General features: G+C 47.1%; 1 protein-coding gene across 4 annotated transcripts in view; it reads right to left on the bottom strand.

Annotated features, from left to right (window-relative positions):
- The window catches only part of LOC146354595 (uncharacterized), a 106,572-nt gene that overhangs the window by 9,806 nt on the left and 74,320 nt on the right, over positions 1 to 22,446 (bottom strand). The window contains exon 4 of one of the 4 annotated variants that reach the window (XM_084839297.1): positions 19,351 to 19,983. The exons of the other annotated variants lie outside the window; for them this stretch is intronic. The gene's annotated coding sequence lies outside the window, so the exon portion shown is untranslated. Of the gene's footprint in view, positions 1 to 19,350; positions 19,984 to 22,446 lie in introns of those variants that run through there. 4 annotated transcript variants of the gene reach the window in all.

Genomic DNA, 22,446 nt, shown 5'->3' with positions numbered 1-22,446 from the left:
CTTAAGGTAAAATGGGATGTTTAAAGAAATAATCTTTAAACAATCATGTTTAAAGAAACAGTCAGGTAGGTGTATGCATATCCCTTTTCTCCATTTCATTCTCACACATGGCTTGGTGTCCTATTCATGTAGTCAGCTTATTCTCTTTCTCTTATATCAGATTCTCCATAATCAAATTGTGGCTAAACATTACTTAGAAAGGCCATGTGAAAACAATTAATCAGGAAGATGGTACATATTGTGGTGATGCATTGTTTCATGACACACTATGCATTTCCAAGCTACAGCTCCCAAGATGCACTTGGATATTGCACTTGTGCAAAAACTCGTATACATGGAATGAGAGTTTGTATGAAAGGAGAATCTTGTCTGAGGTAACATGGCTGAATTTGTTATTTTCCAAGGAAATAATAAATTCACCAGGGGTAAGTTTCCCCATCACTAATTATCTTGTGTGCTTGTAAGGAGGGGAGAATGTGTGAACTCATGTGCAAAAATGCAACTTTTACTTTATGTGATATTGTGTATATTATGTCAGTTGTAGTAGAATATATATTAATTGGTGATTAGAGAATTGCAAATTACCCTCTGGAGATCTGAGTGGCTAATAGTATGGCATTAATTCTTTTGGTCTGGGTTATGTCACTGAACCTTCAGGGTTTTGCGTGATCATATCAGCAGGCCCAGCTCAGCTGGCATTAGTATACCCAAAAGGCAATGTAGGTGGCACTGGCAAGGAAAGATACACAACTACAGAACAAAGAATTTTAAATGAGTGACAGAAAGTTAAAAAAACAAACGCCTCTCTTAACCATATCGTTCAAACCACCATTCAACTTCATATTTAACATTTTAGTTTTTTAATTAAAAAATGTATGCAATGTTTTCAAATAAGAGTCCAAGGCAACTCAGAACATATAATTAAAAATGATCAAATTCAAATTACCAAATAAATTTCAGTTTAGACACATAAATCCAATTGGCAGTGCAATGCTATGCATGTCTGCTCCAAAGCAAGTCCCATTAAGTGCAATGGGGTTTACTTCCAGGTAAATATTAGAGGACTACAGCCTCAGAAAACAAATTTGGATCAACGGGCAGTATCCAACAGAGCACATATGCCCCTGTCAATTCTTTTCCACCCCGCTAATTCGGTTGCACATGCAGTGAGTCCTGCCGACTGCGTTGTGCAAGCAGGGCCCACTGATTATGCTAGGGAGATTTAGCGCTAGGGCTGTGCATGGACCCCCCGATCTACTTTGGACATCAATTTGGATCCTCTGAAGTGACCCCTGTCTGCCTTGGATTGATTTGGACCCCCTCCGCTTCAATATGGATCCGAATCCGAAGCAAGATTTGGATATCCAGATTGCCTATTTTTGGCATTTCCCCATTTACTTTCATGGGAAAACACAAATGGTCATAGCTTTTTCAGTTTTTAAGATACAGGCATGAAATTTGGGGACCTCTCCATCCCCCTGGAGAGGAGGCCACCTGCAACATTTCAGACACTTGGGCCCAGTGGTTTTTGTGCTACGCAGAGCTAAAATCAGATGTTTTCCACGGAAACTCTCAAAGCAAAGAGCTGTAACTTCTCCCTGATTCTACACACACATGTGACACTTTGGCCTCTCCCAGCTCCCCTTCAGGGCATTTCACCCCCCAAAGCCCAGGCAGTTTGGCCCACTGGATTGTGTGCTAGGTGCAGGTGAAAATTGAATTTTTCTACGAAAACTCCCAAAGCAAAGAGCTATAACTTCTCCCTGTTTCCACAGATGTGCGTGAGACCTGGGCCCCTCCCAGCCCCCCTCAAACACATCCCACTTGCCAAAGTCCAGGCAGTTTGGCCCACTGGCTTGTGTGCTAGGCGCAGGGTGAATCTGATATTCCCAGAAACTCAGACCGAACTCAGAAGGGAAAGTGTGTTGAAGCAGAGGTCACTGCCCCTAATCTCTGCCGCAGGTGTCTCTGAAGTGCAAACAACCCTTGTTCAGGAGAATCACTGGCTCAGCCTCTCTGTGGCTGAATACACACAGCACCTGGCAGGCAGGCCAGAAGAGGTTAACATTTTACCTGCTCTTTTTTATTTCTGACTCACCCTAAATGAGTATTCTGAATGTATCTTGAATGAACACGGTCAGTGCCCAACCCAGAAGGGTCACTGATTTTTGAACGCTGGAACCCCCCACCTGGTGGACCCAGACTTCCCCACCCGTCTCCTGTATGGTGGCTGGCCTGAGCCTCTCGGGGGTGAGGGACGGAGAGCTTGCAGGCGTTCTGGAGGCATGACCAGCCTTAGGCTTGCCCCTGCTGCCAGCCTGCGGGGACGTGGGGGCCTCTTCTCTGAGCAAGACCCGTTGGGGCTGCCTCCTCGAGAGCAGGAGCAGGCTGCTGGTGCTGTCGTGCCCTGGCTGTTTCCCCTGCTCAGAGATGCCTTGCAGTGGCGGCACACGGCCCTGCTGGGATCCGCTCCCACCTCAAAGTGGTCCCACACGATGCTGCCCTGACGTTTCGGGGGAGGAGGAGACGCAGACTGCCTGCCTTGACTCGGGGGGGGCACGACATGAGCGGGGGGGACAATGGAAGAGGGGTCGGGTGCTGGAGCCTCGCCTGGTGCTCCTCCTCCAACTCACCCTGGAGGATCCCCTCCTCTTCGCCCTCCACCACGCTGAGGACGTCCGACACCTCTGACCTAACGTCCATCAGCGGGCTTCCCTCTTCCACTGCAGAAGGAGATGCTGCTCTGCCTTGGGCAAGAGTGCGACTCCTGCATCTGCCCATGCCAGACTCCTCGCACAGGGACCTCTGAGAACTGCAACCGGCCTCCTCGCTCTGCTGCCCTACTGCACTGGGACACGCTATCTGGACTACGGACAGACAGCTGCCCTAATGGGGCTGCTAGTGACAGCAGCACCTTGCCCAATTTTGTGTCTTGTGGCTTTTCCACACTGTCTTGTGGACATATAGTGTTGGTGGAACAACAACCCAGCACACACACACAGACGGACATAGACACACAAAAGCTGAAGAAAAGCAGAACTACCTAAGCAAATGACGGGTGTCTTTAATGTATTGTTTTATAGTTCATGTTCTTTTATGGAATGCAGGGTAACTTCAAGAAGTACAGGACGACAGTGCAGGCAATAAGAGCCAAGAGAAAGCGAACAATAATTAAAAAAACCCTCTTCTTTAGTTTCTGTTTTGGAAGGATCAACACAGAGAAGATACAGATGGTTCACTTCAGCATGGGCGGTGGGCAGGGGCGGCAGGGGAACCAAACACTGCACACATAGGCTGCTATAATATGCCTTTCTTTAAGAATTTAGAAAAAAAGAAAAATACTTGAATATGACTTAAAGGGGGGGGGCATGGCCAGAAGTCAATGTTTGCTTTTAAAAATCAAAATAAGACTGGGTTTTTAAAAATCTAAAAGAGACAGAGTTGATAGACAAAAATGACAAGGAAATAGAATGGAGAAAGCAGAAGTGAGGGTCAACCTTAAGCAACAAACGCAGCCTTTTCCGGAATCCACAAGCGACATAAACAAACAAACACAGGAAGGGTGGAGGGGAGGGGAACATAGCAGCAATGAGCAAGGAAAAGCTATGTTATGTTAGTTGGAAAAAATATGGAAAGGAGAGATGAATATATAATCTAATACAAATAACAAATGAGATGGAGATAGAAAGAAATAGGAGAAGGCGGCTGGAAAGGGTGCTGCAAAGACACTGTCCCAAAAGGGACAGATGAGCAAGGAGCGAGGGAAGTATCCCACTACAACCAAGCTGTTTCCTTTTAATATTGAGGAAAGCCTTAGTGATCAAAAATGAAGAAATGGAAGGAACAACTCCAAGGAATGCATGCGTGCGTGTGTGTGTGTGTGTGCGCGCACACACACACACACACACACACACACAATCATTACCAGCCCTCTCCCAAAGACACAGCTCATGCAATGACTGAATGCAGCCTTACCCCCTTCTTCCACCACTCTCTCTGATTGGAGACTTCTGGTGTTGGTTCTGCCTGAGAGTTCCTATTCACCAAAGCATACTCCCTCCTCCTGCTGCACTCACCTCCCCACCTCCCCCTGCCTTCTCGCATCTGCTCGCCTCCCCCGTCCCTCCTCCCTCCTCCTGCTCTTCCATGTGAGCTTTCAGAAGTTGATACATTTTGGAGACTGCCTGTCTGGACTGCTCAAGGATTAAGTAGAGCTCCGAATATACGAGGCAGAGGAGAAGCTTCGTGCGTGCGTGTGTGTGTGTATGTGTGTGTGTGTGTGCTTCGCCCCGGGGTGACTCGGTACTGCTCTGACCCACCTCGTATCATGAGGGTTTTGCTCCGAATAAGCCTGCTTCACCTTATTATTCGGGCTTCGTGACAAGGTGGTGCATAGCCCTATTTAGCACTTCCTAGGGGAAGCCCCCAAACGAGTGGAAAAGCTTATTTCTGGAAGGAGGCAGGTTGGCAGATCTCCCTTAAAGATCCCTAAAGCACCATTGCACAAGCAGTGGGAACCCCTTGCACATCACAGTCGGTGGGGCAGAAGCACCCTGTTGCATTCTGCCCAATATCAGTATTTTAAAGTTGCAAATGTGTTGGATGAGCAACTGGAGGGAGGAGGAAAAGGTGTAGAACCTCAGTATTTTTCAGGAAAATGGATTTTCAGACCTCTTGTACAATTAGGGATGTGAGAACCCACCCCTGTCCAGGTTCTCTGGATGCCTCCCCAGACCCTGCTCCCGCTCGCCTGTCCCTGACCTGCTCTTGCCCCCTCCTCCACCCGGCGAGCAGCCTGCGACTTCCCTGGGCCCGTCCGCCGAGCATCCTCCTCTGCCGTAATCACCATGTTTTTAAAAAACATGGCGATTGGAAGTCTATGTGCACGTAGACTTACATGCAAAAAGCACCATGAATCTTGAGTATATGGGTGATTCACAGTGCTTTTTGTGTATAAGTCTATGTGCACTCCTAGACTTACATGTGAAAAGGGCTGTGAATTGCCCGGGCAGGAGGAGGTGGAGGTGCCATGCACACTCCAGCTGCTAGCTGTCTCCTCCGCATAAGCAGGGGATGGCTAGCGGCCAGGGTGCCGGCCCGAGCTGTTCCCAGCCACTCGCAGAGGTGCCAAGATTTCAGCCAAGCCCTGGTGCTTTGTATGCACAAGGGCCTGACCACTGAGTCCTCAGCATGGCCAGCCCCCGTGCTCTCACCCTGGCCTACTCTAGAAGAGGCCAGGGTGAGAGCACTGGGGTGCTACCGTCGCCCTTCTTCCTTGCACCAGCTGTCAAGGGCTGGGCGTGGGAAAGAAAGGCCTTGGCACAGCCAGGGCTAGTGTGCCTGGGATGAGGGGAGGAGAGAGGATATTCCAGCCTCTCCTTCCCATCCTGGGCCAGCTACATGGGGGCAGTGGCTTGTCAGGAGGAGGAAAGCGAGAGGGGCTTCCCTCTCATGCACAAAGAGTTATTTCACAGCGCAAAAAGCACTGTGAATTGCCCATATACGCAAGATTCACAGTGCTCTTTTGTGTATACGTCTATGGACGCAGACTGCCAATCACCATGTTTTATAAAAACATGGCAGTCATGGTGGAGGTGGATGGGCCCAGGTAAATTGCAGGCTGCTCCCCAAGCACGGGAGGGTGGTCCGGGGGCTGGCGAGTGGGGGGGAGGCATGGTGGGTGCAGCTTGGGGGGTGCAGGCACTGGCAGTCCGATGGATTTGCGCACCAAAATGGGCTGCTGAACCATCCCTACTTACAATCAAATTAGTTCAGATTCATGGTTCAGGGTAAAAATAAATAAACATTTCTAATGTTCGCATTTGGCAACCTTTTCTTTTCATATATCAAAGTGTTTGAAAAATAACAAACAGAAACAATAACAAACAGAAACAGCAGTGAAATTGTATAATGAAAAGAACATCTTCTAAAAGTGTAAGAGCTATAAAGGCAGCATTGTCTGAAAGGACATTTATATGGGAGATACACTCTTGCACAACCAAGCACTCTCTATCAGGGGAGGAGTACGCAGATCCGTGTGCTGAAAACAAGAATGGGTTTTGGAATGTGAGTGACACTTCAAAGATGGGGGTGGTGGTAGTTAAAAGTTGCATTTAGTATGGGTGTGTGTCATGTCCACCCACTTGGGCTTGCTCAACAGGCTACAACAGTAAGCAACATGAGAGCAAGCTCTCTAAGCAACCAGGCTGCTTTCCACCAACAGGTTGGATTTATGGCATCTTTGAGTGGTAGCTGGTAGGACAACCTTGAAATGGTCCAGGTTATAACAAGAGGAAAGAAAGTGTTTATGGCAGATGGAATGTCAAGCAATGTTGTGGGGTGGGGGAAGAGATGTATCGCCCAACAAAGATAGCTTATATACCAGCAGGTATCTGAGAAGCAACAAAGGAAGGATGATCCAATATTTAGGTGACAACCAAAACGTTGGGAGACCACAGGAATCTGATGCTGAGCTGGATACACCCCTGAACCTCTCTATGTCTCAGCTCCCTGTTTTTAAAGGAGAAGGGGAATAATACTGCCCTTTGGTGATCAGTGATATTAGTATTACATTACACCAGGATTGCTTAATTCCAAAGAAGGCATAGACATACAGAACTGAAGAGCCTTACAAATAATTGCAATGGGTGTCATTGTTTAACCCAGCTACTATGAGTACAGCTACATAGCAATGTCTGCCATCATTAGTCATGCAGTGCTCAGATTGCTCAGTTTGGAGAGCTTTCCCTTTGGGGAAGGGCTGTAGCCAAGAGGCAGAGGACATACTTTGCATGCAAAAGGTTCCAGGTTCAGTCCCTGTAGGCGTGGATGGACAGACTTCTGTCTGAGCTGCTGGGTGCTTGCTGAGCCACCCCTGCCAGCTGGCCACCCCTGTTTGTCTCTCTGGATGAGCTGCCATACGGTCTGCGGGCACCCAGCAGCCACTCAACCCCTCAGCAAGTCATTTTGTGAAAAGATGGACCATAAATGGAACGTTCACACCTGTAATGTTGCATGAATGGTCCCTTTACAGCCACCATTTACATAACATTACATTAAAAACAACAACGAGCCACCATTTTTTTTTTTTTACAAAATGGTGGTTCACTGAGGGGTTGGGTGGCTGCCAGGCGCTCACGGACTGTGCGCAGGTCGGAAAGCGAGGTCGGCAAGCTCCGCAGCTTGGCAAACGGAGTCCAGGAGGCGGGGGCGGGGAGTCCACCGGATTCCACTCCCCTCTCAAACTCCCGCAGCATCCCTAAATCCCTGGCAGGTAGGGCTAGGAATGTACAGGTAGAGCAGGGAATCACTCCCGTCTGAAACTCCAGAGAGTCACTGCCAGTCAGCAGTGATACTGAGCTAGATGGACTAATGGTCTGCCCCAGTAAGGCAGCTTCCTGTGTTCTTCTTGAAGGGAGTGGTTTAATTGTCCAAGCTGAAGGATTCTAGAATCATGGGAGAGGACTTGGTGGTGAGAACCAATGTTCTTCCATTTACCACAAGGAAACTGGGATTTTCAGAATCAGTCTCCTGTTGCTGAGGAACTCCGCCTCGCTGCCATTGTAATATACTCCTAACCCCTTGATGTCAGAAAATCCACTATGCTTGGGAAAGTACAAGCTTGGACACAGAGGGGCAGAAAAGAAGACACACAATATCCACAGCCCGCCTGCTGTGGCAGGTGCGAGACCTCAAAAAGCATGCAGATGCTTAACTCTATACCTAGCGCTGGTTGCAAGCAAGCCACCACAAGCAGACCCTTCCATTTGGCCAATCAGATCTCTTGCCAAGGTGAGGCTAAAGCACCATGCCAAGAAGTACTGCTTCTACAGGAGAATCATTCAGCATTCGTTAGCATTAGTGAAGGTTAGGGGCCTCCATCCAGAGTATGCACATGTAACTTCTCTTTCACCCACCACTTTTGCACAAAGCATCTATAGCCAGAAAGCTTAGGTTGATCTATACCCGCTTTTGTTCGGGGAGGGGGGGACACCTCCCCTCAACTAAGGTTTTCAAACCCCTTGCTTTAGCTTGGTTTGTCTTCTTCCACATTTCAAGGGGGTGTGCCATTGTCTTCCCTCCAAGAGGGAGCAGTCACTGGCTACTGGACTTTCATATTGCTATAAATAAATGTATAATGGATTAATCTGAAACTCAGCTCTTCACTCATTCCCCATTTCAGAGAGGGAGCCCAAGTTTAGGTCTGGTGCTCATCCCATATTGAGACATTGCAATTTCTGCTGCTGTGCACTGTGGCTCTAGTTTAAAGCTCATTGACTTGTGTGACTTGGATATGTGCACATTGTTAGACACATGTACATGAGGACAGGTGATAATACCATCCCATAATATATTAAGTAACACAATACATCAAGGAAAGGTAGATGTATCTAGGGAGGGACCCTGGGAGGGATGTTGCAACCACTTTCTAACACAGTCTCACTCTTCAGCAATGGGAGTTGCAATGGCATGAGGGGAAAAGCCACTCAGACACGCAAACATACATATAACTATGCCACCCTTTTTAACAACTTCTATGCAAGGAAGAAGGAACATATGACCAGAACACTCTGAAATGAGAATTGCTTGACAACCTTTGTAGCATTGTATAAAAGAAAAAGAGGATCCAGAAGGAATTAGTGTAATATGAACCATTCAGAGGATTACTGAGCAGGGACCATTAGACAAGGCAAAATGGAAATGCAACCATGGGAGTTTGCAGATCTAACTGGAGCAGAGACTGAGGGATTTGATGGTTGTGAATTCCAGTATATGAATTGACCTGATCTGCACCTCACAGACTAATGTACAGATCAGAACTCAGTTATCCACTGGTTTTTGTAGTTTCTTGTATATGTCAATGCAATTCTCAGCTCAAAAAAGGTGCAACATATATAAATGTGAATTTCAAGAGAAAATACATTGTGTGTGTGTGTGTACTATTTATATGTGAATTATTGTGGAGATTTTTTTAAAAAAATGATTCATTTATTACTGTATTTGTTCACTATGTTCATATTGTGGGCCCATAACACTAGTTCTCTGGGTGGCCCACAAAACAAATACAGCATTAAAATACAGCGGGTTGGATCCAGCATGGTGATACCACAAGCAGAGGCTACCACTTGCAAAGCAGGACTTCTTCATCCATTCCTCCCCACCCTCCACAACCCTCTGTGCACCCCCCAAATCTGCTCCAGAGAGTCCCCCAACCTTCTGGAGCAGTTTTGGAGGGTGCACAGGGGTATGCTGTGGGGGCGGGGGGAGAGGATGCAGAAGTCCCATTCTGCAAGCGGTACCCTCTGCTTGTGATATAACAATGCTGGATCCAACCGATGGTCACTCAGTCAAAATTACTGAAACAGAAACGCAATTAAGACAAAAAAATTAAGCTGAGAGCCCCAGACTTATATTATACTATATGACATGAGTTTCTTTAAAGACCTGGGTGCTGAAGTGAAAAGACCATAAGGATGGCACCAGGTGAACATCACTGGGAAGGCAGCTCCATAACTTGGGTAACACTACTAAAAAGGTCCTTTCCCTGATGGTTACCTGCCTCACTTCATTTGTTGGGGGTACTCAGAAGTAGATCTTAACGTCTGGGCAGCTACACACAGGAGAAGGTGCTCCTTCAGGTAACCTAGCCCTACACAGTTTAGTGCTTTTGGGTGCAATCCTATGCATGTTTAGACAAAAAAAAGCCCTACAACTCCCAGCATTCCCTGCACCCTTAAACATTTAAATTAATGCAGAAGGTAATGTACTTCAAAATTGCGGGGTGTAATGCACTTTAATACAGAAATAGGACAGAACAGACTTATAAATGAACACAGACTAGAAATGTACTGATTCATGGATCCATAAACTGAGGTGGGGATGGGGATGTTTAACTATTTCCCTTGGGCCATGTTTTTGGTCAAAATTGGCCCTCAATGCTTTCTCAGATGCAGGGGAAATTATATGGGGGGGCATGCTGTGTTTTGAATTTTCCCTCCTACAGGAAGGGAAGCAGGTGGAGAGTGATTTTGACTGGGAAAACAGCCCAGGAGAAACAAGTTCTGCTCTAATCAGATTCACAGACTCCTAAAGCCACATGTCAGATGTTTTGTTTTATTCTGTTACACACACACAAAAGAAGAAGCATGTTGGGGTAACTCATCACTGGGTGTTGGAGGAACCCAGGACGGTGGTTCTGGGTGACTTTAACTTCCATGCTGAGGCTGTCTCCGGAGTTCCAGCTCAGGACTTCATGGCCTCCATGACAACCATGGGGCTGTCTCAGTATGTCATCGGCCCAACACATGAAGCAGGGCACACCCTTGATTTGGTTTTTGCTCCAACTTGTGAGATGGGTAGTCTGAAGATTGGGGGGCTCCAAGTAACCCCATTGTCATGGTCAGACCATTTCCTGGTGAGATTTGAACTAACAGCATTACTCTCCTCCCGCGGGGGTGGGGGACCTATTCAGATGGTCTGCCCTAGGAGACTGATGGAATCCAATGGATTTCTGAATGATCTTGGGGATTTTCCAGTGGAGAGAGCTGGTGATCCAGCCGAGGCCCTAGCCTCACTGTGGAACAGTGAGATGCGGAGGGCCATTGACATGATTGCACCTGAGTGCCCTCTCCAGCACTGTGGAGACCATTCTGCTCCCTGGTATAGTGGGAGCTGCGCTCAATGAAACAGGCTGGACATCGGCTGGAGCACAAACGGCGCAAGACTCGAAGTGAAGACGACCGAGCACGCTCTAGAGTGCATAATCGTGCCTATTGCGTGGCAGTGCGGGCGGGCAGCAAAGTAGGTTTATTTTGCTGCCTCCATTGTGTCCTCAAGTAGCCATCCAGTGGAGCTCTTCCGGGTGGTCCGGTGGTTGTTAACATCTTCCCCAGTAAATGGGGCCCTGGCCCTATTGAGGACCCGCTGTGACCTTTTTGCATCACACTTTGAGGACAAAATTGCTTGTCTCTGCGGTGACCTTGATGCTGTTGTTAGTGCAGTACCAGTCGAGGTGTCTGATGCCACCATCTGCCTGATTTTGTGGGATCAGTTCCAGTTGTTAGGGCCTGATGACGTGGACAAGATACTTGCAATAATGCAACTGACCACATGCCCTCTTGATCCCTGTCCCTCCTGGCTAATAAAGGCTAGCTGAAGGGGTGGGTCCAGGGAGTGATAAATGCTTCCCTACGGGAGGGGGTGATCCCTGCTGTCCTTAAGGAGGCAGTAGTGTGGTCACTCCTGAAGAAGCCCACCCTGGACCCAATGCTATTAGACAACTACCGCCCAGTCGCAAATACCCCTCTTCTAGGGAAGGTACTTGAGAGGGTTGTGGCGAACCAATTGCAGGCACTCTTGGAGGATACTGATTATCTAGACCCATTTCAGTCTGGGTTTCGTTCTGGTTACGGGACTGAATCAGCCTTGGTCTCCCTGATGGATGACCTTCATCGAGAGAGGGACAGGGGGAGTGCAACCCTATTGATTCTGCTCTATCTGTCATTGGCTTTTGATACCATTGACCACGATATCCTCCTGGATCAACTCCGTGGGATGGGTATTGGAGGCACTGTGCTACAGTGGTTCCGGTCCTACCTACGGGGCCGATTTCAGAGAGTAACATTGGGTGACTATTCCTCGGCCCCTTGGCAATTGAGCTATGGGGTGCCGCAGGGTACCATCCTGTCCCCAATGTTGTTTAACATCTATATGAAGCTGCTGGGAGCGGTCATTAGGGGATTTGGAGCTAAATGCCATCAGTATGCTGATGACATGCAGCTCTGTCTCCCTGTGACATCTGAATCAGGAGAGGCTGTGCAAGTCCTGAATCAGTGCCTAGTCTCAGTAATGGGCTGGATAAACTGAAGCTGAATCCTGGCAAGACGGAAGCCCTGTGGGTGAGTGGTTCCCGGGTCCGGGAGATAGGCTCATTGCCTGTTCTGGATGGGGTTGCACTCCCTCTGAAAGATCAGGTCCGTAGTCTGGGGGTACTCCTAGATCCATCATTGTTGCTGGAGGCCCAAGTGGTCACGGCAGCTCGGAGTGCTTTTACCAGCTTCGGCTGGTTCGCCAGCTACAGCCTCTCCTGGACAGGGATAGCTTGACCATGGTGGTACAGGCATTAGTAACCTCAAGACTGGATTACTGCAATGCGCTCTATGTGGGGTTGCCCTTAAGGCTGGTCCGGAAGCTGGAGCTAGTGCAGCTTGGCTGTTGTCGGGAGCTGCCCTTTTTGGACGTGTAACTCCTTTGCTGAGGGAACTGCACTGGCTGCCTATTCGCTACTGGGCCAGGTTTAAGGTATTAGTACTAGTGTACAAAGCCCTAAACAACTTGTGACCAGAATACCTGAGAGAGCGCCTCCTTCCTTACCAACCTGCCCAGTCACTGAGGTCATCAGAGGGCATCTTCCTGGTGGTTCCACATGGACCTATGACCCGGTTGTAGTCCACCAGGAGAAGAGCCTTCAGTGTGGTGGCCCCCTTCCTGTGGAATTCCCTGCCTTTAGAGGTCAGGCAGGCGCCAACATTGTGTTCTTTCCGGTGCCTCCTGAAGACGTTCTTTCAAGAGGCCTTCCTTGCATGACCAGCCGTGGTTTGTTGAACTCCACTTCGTTGGGATTTTACTTTTTTAAAAATGTTTTGGCTTTTTAAACTCTTTTAACCATTGTTTTATTCTTATCATGTTGTTCACCACTCCAAAATCTTCTGATGAGGAGCGGTATATAAATATTGTAAATAAAATAAATAGAAAATATCTTTCAGTGCCCCTTGAGTTACATTATAACTTTAGGAATGGCAAACGATATTAAGGAATTCTAACTGGGGTAAGAGAAACCTGAAGGAAAGGGAAGAAGGTACTTTTCAGGGAGGGACTGGGAGGTTCTAGATAATGCCCAGCTCCGCAAGGGTATGTGTTTGACAGGACAATACGTAGCAGGCTGCAGCAGGCATATGGCTGCTGTATTGCTCCAGAGCGTACAAGCAGCTAATACTAGATGAAATTCACACTCCGAGTAATTAGATGTAAGTTGTAACAGCAGATAATAAGTGAGAGTGGAACCTGCTTGGCAGGGCAGAGCAGGGCAAAGCCTGCTGGAGCATATAATGGGCAGTAGTAACCTGCTGGAATTGCACAGTTTTTCAATTGTAGAAATACTATGCCCAGAATCACTCACTGCCAGGCTAATCTGGCTCACTGCTGACGTGCTTTTCATCGCAAAGGAAGGATAGAGTAGACAAAACAATGCCAAAAATGGATGTCTTCACTGAAGTGGGAGTAACCCCCCCCATCAAACCAGTTTCCTCAGATTCTTAAAACTTAGACAACCAGGACAAAGGACAAAAGCAATGAGCTGCGATACCCAGCAAGGATTATTGCTGTCATCCAGGTACCATCTGGGCTGGTTCAGATTGTATCATGTGGCAACAAGTTCAAGAGTCCAGGGACTCAAAAGAAGATGGAAGGCAAGTATTCCTTCCAGAGGAAGGAGATGCCTGCCTCTATGAGCAGGGCTGGCCCTACCTTTAGGCAGAATAAGGTAGGTACCTCAGGCAGCAGACGCTGAGGGATGGAGATGAGTGGCAGAGTGTTGGGAGACAGAGTTGTGTGTGCCACGTGGCTTGCTCTGTGCCCCCCTGAGCTAACTTGCTGCCCTCACGGGTAGTGGACAATGCGGTCCTGTCACCAGTGTTGAAATAAGTTTTAACTGCCAGTCTGGTTGGCTTTGTATATGGAATGGCTGGAGGCAGCATCTTGTCCTTTGTCTCAGGGAGGAAAATGTCTTGAGCCCTCCCTGTCTCCAATGGGGGGCTGAGGATGGGAAAGCTAAGCAAGTTAGAATAAGAGACCAGAAGAGGAAGGCTCTGTGCTCTTTAGTGACATTTCTCATGGGATGGAGGAAGTGCAGTACTCTTTTTGTAAGTGTCTAGTTGCCAGATTACACACAAGCTTGTTTCTTGAGCTTGTTTCCTTGCATGATTTTCTGTTTGTCTCCTTCATGGGAGGCAGTCACTTGCCTGTTTGCATACCAGCCAATGCCCTGCTTGGTTTTATGTGTGGCTAATTACTTGCTTTAACCAGGGTGGTTCTCCTGGCTGTCTTGAATAAGTGAATGAGATCTTCCACCCACTCTGTCCTTCACAGAAAACATCCTCCCAGCACCTACCTCTTGTTAACTTGTCACTGAGGAATGTCTCCCAAGCCAGTTCCAGGTAGTAAACATCTCTGGTAGGACTTGGTGGTGCTCTAAATCCCAACATTTATATATATGTCACATATTATGTTTCTACTATGCAGGGCTGGGAGGGACATGAAATCCACACAAGGATCATTACACAGATGATCACACATGCATATATTTTGCCGCACATATACATAAAAATATTTTTTTTCTACACAGAAATGCTGAAAAATGAAGACCTCAGCAGTTCATGGCTGCCATGGCAACCATTGGCCTCTCTCACTATGCCATTGGCCCAACACATTCTGCAGGATGTACTCTTGACCTGGTGTTTTTAACTAAGTAGGAGTCTGGACATTTGGAATTGGGAGGTTCTCTGTGATCCTGTTGTCATGGTCAGACCACTTTCTGGTGAAGTTTAGATTAACAGTTGCCATTCCACTCTGCGGGGATGGTGGGCCAATTCAGGTGGTCCATCCTTGGAGACTTGTGGAATCCAGTGGATTCTGGAATGCTCTAGGGGAGTTTCCAGTTGACGCGGGTGATGTTTATATGGAAGCCATGGCCTCGTTATGGAATGGTGAGATGGAGCAGGCTATCAACATGTTTGCTCTCAGGCATCCTTTCTGGCACTGTCGAGCCCAGCCAGTTCCCTGGTTCCCTGGGGCACTACTGGTTATAAAACATGCAGGGTGATGACTAGAACATAGATGCCACAAATCTCACAGTGATTATGACCAAAAACAAGGTATCTTCCTGGGCCGGCTCTGTAGATTGGGTGTCGGGGTGACATTTGAGAGTTTCTGTTTGCCTCCATGGCACATATGCTGTGGGGCCCTGCAAGGTTTCATCTTATCCCCCATATTTTTAAATATCCATTTGAAGCCCTTGGGTGAAGTCACAGGGCTTGGAGTGAAGTGTGATCAACATGCTGATGACACCCAGCTCTATTTCTCCCTGTCATTGAGGCAGGTGGGGACGTGCAGGTGCTGAACCAGTGTCTAGTTTCAGCAATGGGCTGGATGAGACCCAATACATTAAAGTTAAATCCTGCCAAGATGGAGGCACTGTGGATAGGTGGTTCTCATGTCCAGAAATTGGATGTGCAGCCTGTTCTAGATAGGGTTGCACTCCCACTCAAAGAACAGTTACATTGTTTGGGGACGGGCACTCCTTAATCCAGCTCAAAGCCCAGGTGGCCTTAAAGGCTCAGAGTAGAGTCTTTTAACAGCTTCAGCTACAACCATTCTTTAACAGGGATAGACTGGTCATGGTGGTTTGCAATTCTGCTGATTCTCTTGGACCTCTCAGCAGCTTTTGATACCATCAACCATGGTATCCTTCTGGATAGGTTATCCGGACTGGGAGTTGCACATACTGATCTGCAGTGGTTCCACTTCTGCTGGGATAACTGATTCCAGAAGATGATACTTGGGGATTATTACTCTGTCCCTTGGCAGTTATGCCATGGGGTTCCACAGGGCTCTACTTTATCCCCCATGCTTTTTAACACTTACATGAAACCACTGGGGGAGATGTGAACTGAGGTGTCACCAATATGTAGATGACACCCAGCTCTATCTCTCCTCTTCATCAAATCCAGGTGAGGCAGTGGGCGTTCTGAACCAGTGTCTGGGTGCAGTTATAGACTGGACGAGGGCCAATAAACTAAGACTCAACCCAGACAAGACAGAGGTACTGCTAGTGGATGGTTTGTCTGCCCAGCTAAGTGATGTCCAACCTATTCTGGAGGGGGTTGCACTCCCCCTAAAGGATCAGGTTCATAGTTTGGGGGACCTCTTGGATCCAGAACTGTCAAGACACAGGTGGACTCAGTGGCACAGAACACCTTTTATCAGTTTAGGCTGATATACCAACTATGTCCTTACCTGGACAGAGATAGCTACAGTTACCCATGTTCTGATAGCCTCTCATTTAGATTACTGCAGTAAACACTGAACAAATATGAAGTGGCCTTATTCTGAGTGAGATCTAGCTGAGTCAGTGGAGGCTGGTGGCTCCAAGGCCAGTGGGGTTGTGAATCCACTTTGGGCTTCAGTCAGAACCAGTCAGAACTCCATAGGAGCTATCCAAGGTGCTGAACCTTGGAGGGTTGAGTCCAGCACATGGGATAGCTCCTTTAGAGTTCTTATTGAAACCCAGAGCAGATTTACAGCCCATGGACATCAGAACCACCAGCCTCCACTGGGCCTAGTAATGTCTGCTCAGAAGGGCAGTGGCCATTCAAGGCAGGCAGAGTTGTTCCCACTCAGCCTTGATATCATAAACTTTTTTAACTGGATTGAACTGAGACACTCTGCATCTACCCAAAGTCCAATGGTTTTAAACTCATCTGCATCAGCCAAGAGCAGTCTCTCCCAGATTTCCTGACCATTAGCCATGTTGGCTCGAGCTGATGGAAGTTGAACTCAAAACCCTCTGAAGCTCACCAGACTGGCCTAGAAAGGCTGTCCTAGAAAGTGGGGAGACAGAGCTTGGCAGTCAGACAGTGAATCATGTCTGGGACAAAAGGGGAGCAAATTTACATAGGCTCCTGTTCCTGCACCCAGCCCTACTTTCAGGGATCCTTTTAACTGGAGATGCCAGTGACTGAACATGGAGTCCTCTGCAACTGCAATGTCCTCTGATCACTGTGCTATAATCACACCCACAACTTGAACTGGGGACTTCTCAGCTCACATTCTTAGCAAAGCAGAGTAAAGCAAGGTGACTAGGGAGGATGATTAGTAAGGTGTGGTGGATTCAGCAAGTCGGGAACTGAGATAGAGGAGCAGGTAGTCACTAGGACATGAAGGGCACAGCTAGGTGGATGTAGCACAATGGGTGATGACACCATCTCCTTATGGGTCCCACTCAGCAGCTTTAAAATCAGCTGCATCAGTCTGAATAATGGGGAGACAGAGCGTGGCAGACAGTGACTCACATCGGGATCAGAGGAGCCAATTTGCATATGCTACCTACTCCTGTTCCGTACACTAGGGCACCAACCCCTGTGTGTATGTCCAGAGAAAGGAAAGCTGGTGACCAGATAGATCTCTTGGCTCTGTGAGCCATGCAGCAGAGAACAGGAGTAAGCATTTAATGAAAGCGGGAAAGGGCAAACCAGGCAGGGCTTCTGCCCTGAAAGGAGGCCAAGAAATACTTTAAATAAATAACAGAGCAAGGTGTGAGGGGCCAAACTAAATGTTCTGCTTACTTACTGAAGTGTAATCACACACAGGCCCCAATTTGATCAGAACCATGTCTGTTCTGGAGGGGGAAGTTAAGCTTCACCCCTCCCTGTTTTTATCCCAAAACTCCTCCCCGCGATCCCCATGGGGAAGTTAAAAACAATGACATCCCCATTGGAATCAATGCAGGCTTTTTAAAAAAACAACCCTGCAGGGGTGTGTGTGGAATTTGGGGGTGAAAATGGGAGAGGGGAAAGCTTAAATTCCCCCCTCTCAAATTGCCATGGTCCCAATCCAAATTGGGGCCACACATGCTTACGCTAAAGTAAGTAAGCCAATCACATGTAGAAGAATGTTTATTCTGGCCCTGAGAGAGGTCACAGTGTCACGGAGTTTTGCCTACAGTGAAATTTAAGTTAACACGAAGAATCCTGCTCAGGCATTTAAGGAACATTTAAGGGATTTCAAGGTGATCAAAAGGAACAGATAAGAGAAATCCTGGGATGTGGGAAGCCTTGTTAGATGTTAATAGTGAGGTATGGAACATTGGAATTGTTGATTTATCTACCATATTGTTGATTTATCTACCATATACTCAGCCCAGGCTGAAGCCACACTTCTATCTGGGGTGGGCACATGGCTGCCTGTGCCCTTGAAATGATCATTTACACCATCCTCCCACCCTACAGAGAGCAGAGGACAGGAAGGCCTGGCATGCTATGGTCCATGGGGTCACGAAGAGTCGGACACGACTTAACGACTGAACAACCCACCCTACAACTGCAGCTTACACACCAGCATCTCTGCCAAGGTGCTTGCCTGATATTACTGGGAGGGGAGAGGAAATGAACAGGTTTAGTAAGGAACCTTGGGTGAAATAGATCCTCTTCCCAGCAAATTCCCCCTCAGTGGCCTCTCCTGATGCACTTATCTCAACCCTTGAAGTAATGCATATTCTTCCATCGTAATTTAGTGAGTTTGAATTTAGGCACAGATTTATTATTGTGCTGTATGTATTATTTGCTTAAGACATCATTATCTGTTATCCTTTCATAACTTCATGGCTCACAGCCAAGAAAAAGCAAGCAAACAAAGACTCTGTTTGTTCAACCCATCTTATAAGCACCTTTATCATACAGATAGCTTTGCAGGACATATATGAATTAGTCACAGCTCAGTGGTGTAAGCCTGGTCCTTGTTCACTCAGCAGCCAGCCAGATTTTCTAGGAGGCAGCTGAGTGGGAGGGAGACTCAGGGACCTGAGCAGCCCCTGCCACCCAGGGGACATTCAACACCCTGCCCCCAGAGGTAAGTTATGTGAAGCCACTTAGAATGGTGCGATGTACACCCTTGTAGAGACCTGCCCGGACCAAAAGTGGCTCCTACAAAAATGAGGGTGAGCCACTCCTCCTTCCATTGTCATGGAAACAGGGCCCAGGTGGGAAAGCAGATTGAAACTAGCCTGTGCCTGGACAGTGTGGCAGGGGAGAGGGAAACTGGCAATCATTCCCTGGAGGTCAGGAGAATCATAATAAAATTACAGCCACCAGTAGTGATGGGATTTTTACCCCCTGGCCCTATTTAATCATGACAAGTAAGAATTTACGCGCGTGACATATGCAGCATCATGTTTTAAATGGGCCCTTCGCTGCTACATAGCTGGGTGCCACCAACCACAATGGTGCAACAGATGACTACCAGGTAAAGAGCCTTCTCTGTAGTGGCCTCCATCTTCCCAGGGAGACCTGCATGGCATCGTCACTTTATGCACTGAGACACCAGGTTAAGACCTTCTTCCAGCAGGCATTAATCTTTCATCTGTTGCTCCAATTACGAACTGTATTACTGGGTCTTTAATATTTTAAATGTTTTAATATTTTCATTGTTGTATTTATTGTTTTGGTTTTATTGTTTTGGTTTTTTTTATGATTGTAAACCACTCTGAAGGCATTTGCCAGCTGGGAGGTATAGAAATTAATGAATAGATAAATATATTTATTTACAACATTTGTATACTGTTCCACATCGAGGCAGATTCTGGAGCAGTGAACCATACAAAAATAGGATAAAATAATAAAACATAAGGTTAAAATAATTACTATTTTTTTTAAAGGAAGAGAATACTGATAAAACCGTGGCCAGTTAATCAAGGAAGGCTTCCTGAAATAAAGATGTTTTCAGGAGGCGCCGGAAACAACACAATGTTGGCGCCTGCCTGACTGCCAAAGGATGCCAGGGATTTGTAGGCCAGACAGGCAGTGTGCTAGCATGCTTACACTGCATGTGTAGTAGCTGAGGGACCAGGTTCAACAAGACTCCAGGTATTTGCAATCACCCACATCACATTTAAATCAGGCCACAGGCCACTGAAGTGGAGAACAAGCCAGGAATAGGTATTTCTGAGTGATTTTAACTGATGAACAATGCATGGAGGGAAGCACAAATAAATGACAAGTGTGGATAGATGGTTTCCTGTTGTGGCTGGAGGGTTGATCATGGGATAATAGGTGGTTGCTTATCCCTGGGAAATTCCTCATGATTGCTCTTGGGTGCTGCAGAGCCCAGCTAAGAAGCTGCTGTCTAGACTCACACATATAGTCCAAGAAGATACTATAAATGGGAACAGGAAATGTTACTGGTTAAAATTTGAATGTGAAACTAGGTATCAAATGCTTACCTTCTACCAGTGTACACTGATGTAACATTGGTACTTCCCACATCAAGTGATAACTGGCAAATAGAGGGAGAAAACGTGGAGGCAGTGACAGACTTTGTCTTTCTAGGCGCAAAGATTACTGCAGACGCTGACTGCAGCCAGGAAATCAGAAGACGTTTACTTCTTGGGAGGACAGCAATGACAAATCTTGATAAAATAGTGAAGAGCAGAGACATCACACTGACAACAAAGGTCTGCATAGTTAAAGCAATGGTATTCCCCATAGTAACCTATGGCTGCGAGAGCTGGACCATAAGGAAGGCTAAGCGAAGGAAGACAGATGGTTTTGAACTGTGGTGCTGGAGGAGAATTCTGAGAGTGCCTTGGACTGCAAGATCAAACCAGTCCATACTCCAGGAAATATTATAAAGCCAGACTGCTCACCTGAGGGAATGATATTAAAGGCAAAACTGAAGTACTTTGGCCACATCATGAGAAGACAGGATACCCTGGAGAAGATGCTGATGCTAGGGAAAGTGGAAGGCGAAAGGAAGAGGGGCCGACCAAGGGCAAGATGGATGGATGATATTCTGGAGGTGACGGACTCAACCTTGGGGGAGCTGGGGGTGGCGACGGCTGACAGGAAGCTCTGGCGTGGGCTGGTCCATGAAGTCATGAAGAGTCGGAAGCGACTGAACGAATAAACAACAAACATCATGCCTTAAAACTGTTACCCATCAACAGTTTTCATATGGACACTTGGACAGCAAACTGAAGAAGCAGGTTCACAGGTCACCCAGTCACAGACTGCTATGGTGAGATGTACTGCATTTCTCTTTAAATTATAATAATTATTTTTAAATGTGCATCTACATATATAAATAGCATATGTAAATTTTATACAAATCTCTGTGCTCTTTTGTCCTCTTTTTCAGAGATACATTTCTTCTTTGGTGGCAATTCATTAGTGGCCATCCTGGGGACAAGGTATTGGTCAAAAGCAGGAATTGGAGCTAGAAATGAAGCTAGAGCCAAGATAGGACAAAGGTTTGCAAGAATTGGAACAAGCACAGCCTTAGAGGAGCTTTTATCCCATCATGGGCCCAGGAAAGACTAAGAGATGTATACTCCTACTTCTCCTCCTGTTCCTGGTTATCTGCTGGGTTACAAGGTCTACCTCTCTAGCTTCTAGCAATCAACAATCTAGCTGATTGTAGTTCTTTCTTTCTCCCAAGGAGAACCCTGATGGAAAAGCCTCTTGGCAGCTAGGTGTGGGTTCATCCTTTGGCTCTGGATTTCCCACTGGGTCCACTGAGACTGAAGTTCTTGTGGCCCCTAGGGGGTACAAGAGGGGAGTTGGGGTACAAGCAGGTCATATAGGGTCATCAGCACCCTCCAGATTGGGTAACCCCACTGTGCTTGGGTTTTCCACAGGGTTGCATATCTCCTCCTTGGGTGAGTTCTCTACAGGATACTGGTCAGGCAGCACCCTATATAAAGATAGTCTATAAAGTATGTGAACCGAGAACTACCGGAAGTACAAGCTGGGTTTCGAAGAGGCAGAGGAACTAGAGATCAAATCGCCAACATTCGCTGCATCATGGAGAAAGCAAGAGAATTCCAGAAAAACGTCTATTTATGCTTCATTGACTACGCTAAAGCCTTTGATTGTGTGGATCACAACAAACTGTGGCAAATTCTTAAAGTGATGGGAGTACCAGACCACCTTACCTGTCTCCTGAGAAACCTGTACGAAGGTCAAGAAGCAACAGTAAGAACCAGACATGGAACAACCGATTGGTTCAAAATTGGGAAAGGAGTACGACAAGGCTGCATATTGTCACCCTGCTTATTTAACTTATATGCAGAGTACATCATGAGAAATGCCGGGTTGGATGAATCAGAGGTCGGAATTAAGATTGCCGGGAGAATTATCAACAACCTCCGATATGCAGATGATACCACCCTAATGGCAGAAAGCGAAGAGGATCTCAAGAGCCTCTTGTTGAGGGTGAAAGAGGAGAGTGCAAAAGCTGGTTTGAAACTCAACATTAAAAAAACTAAGATCATGGCAGCTGGCCCCATCACTTCCTGGCATATAGAAGGGGAAGAAATGGAAGCAGTGACAGATTTTACTTTCTTGGGCTCCAAGATCACCGCAGACGGTGACTGTAGCCATGAAATTAAAAGACGCTTGCTCCTTGGGAGGAAAGCTATGGCCAACCTAGACAGCATAGTAAGAAGCGGAGACATCACCTTGCCGACAAAGGTCCGTCTAATCAAAGCTATGGTTTTCCCAGTAGTAATGTATGGCTGTGAGAGCTGGACTATAAGGAAGGCTGAGCGCCGAAGAATTGATGCTTTCGAACTGTGGTGCTGGAGAAGACTCTTACGAGTCCCCTGGACTGCAAGGAGGT

This window comes from Heloderma suspectum, chromosome 2 (genome assembly GCF_057233095.1).
Source record: "Heloderma suspectum isolate Gila_16-S chromosome 2, 16-S_ref, whole genome shotgun sequence".
Taxonomy (NCBI): Eukaryota; Metazoa; Chordata; class Lepidosauria; order Squamata; family Helodermatidae; genus Heloderma; species Heloderma suspectum.
Note: the sequence above shows the minus strand (reverse complement) of the source record. Positions and strands in the feature narration are given on the sequence as shown.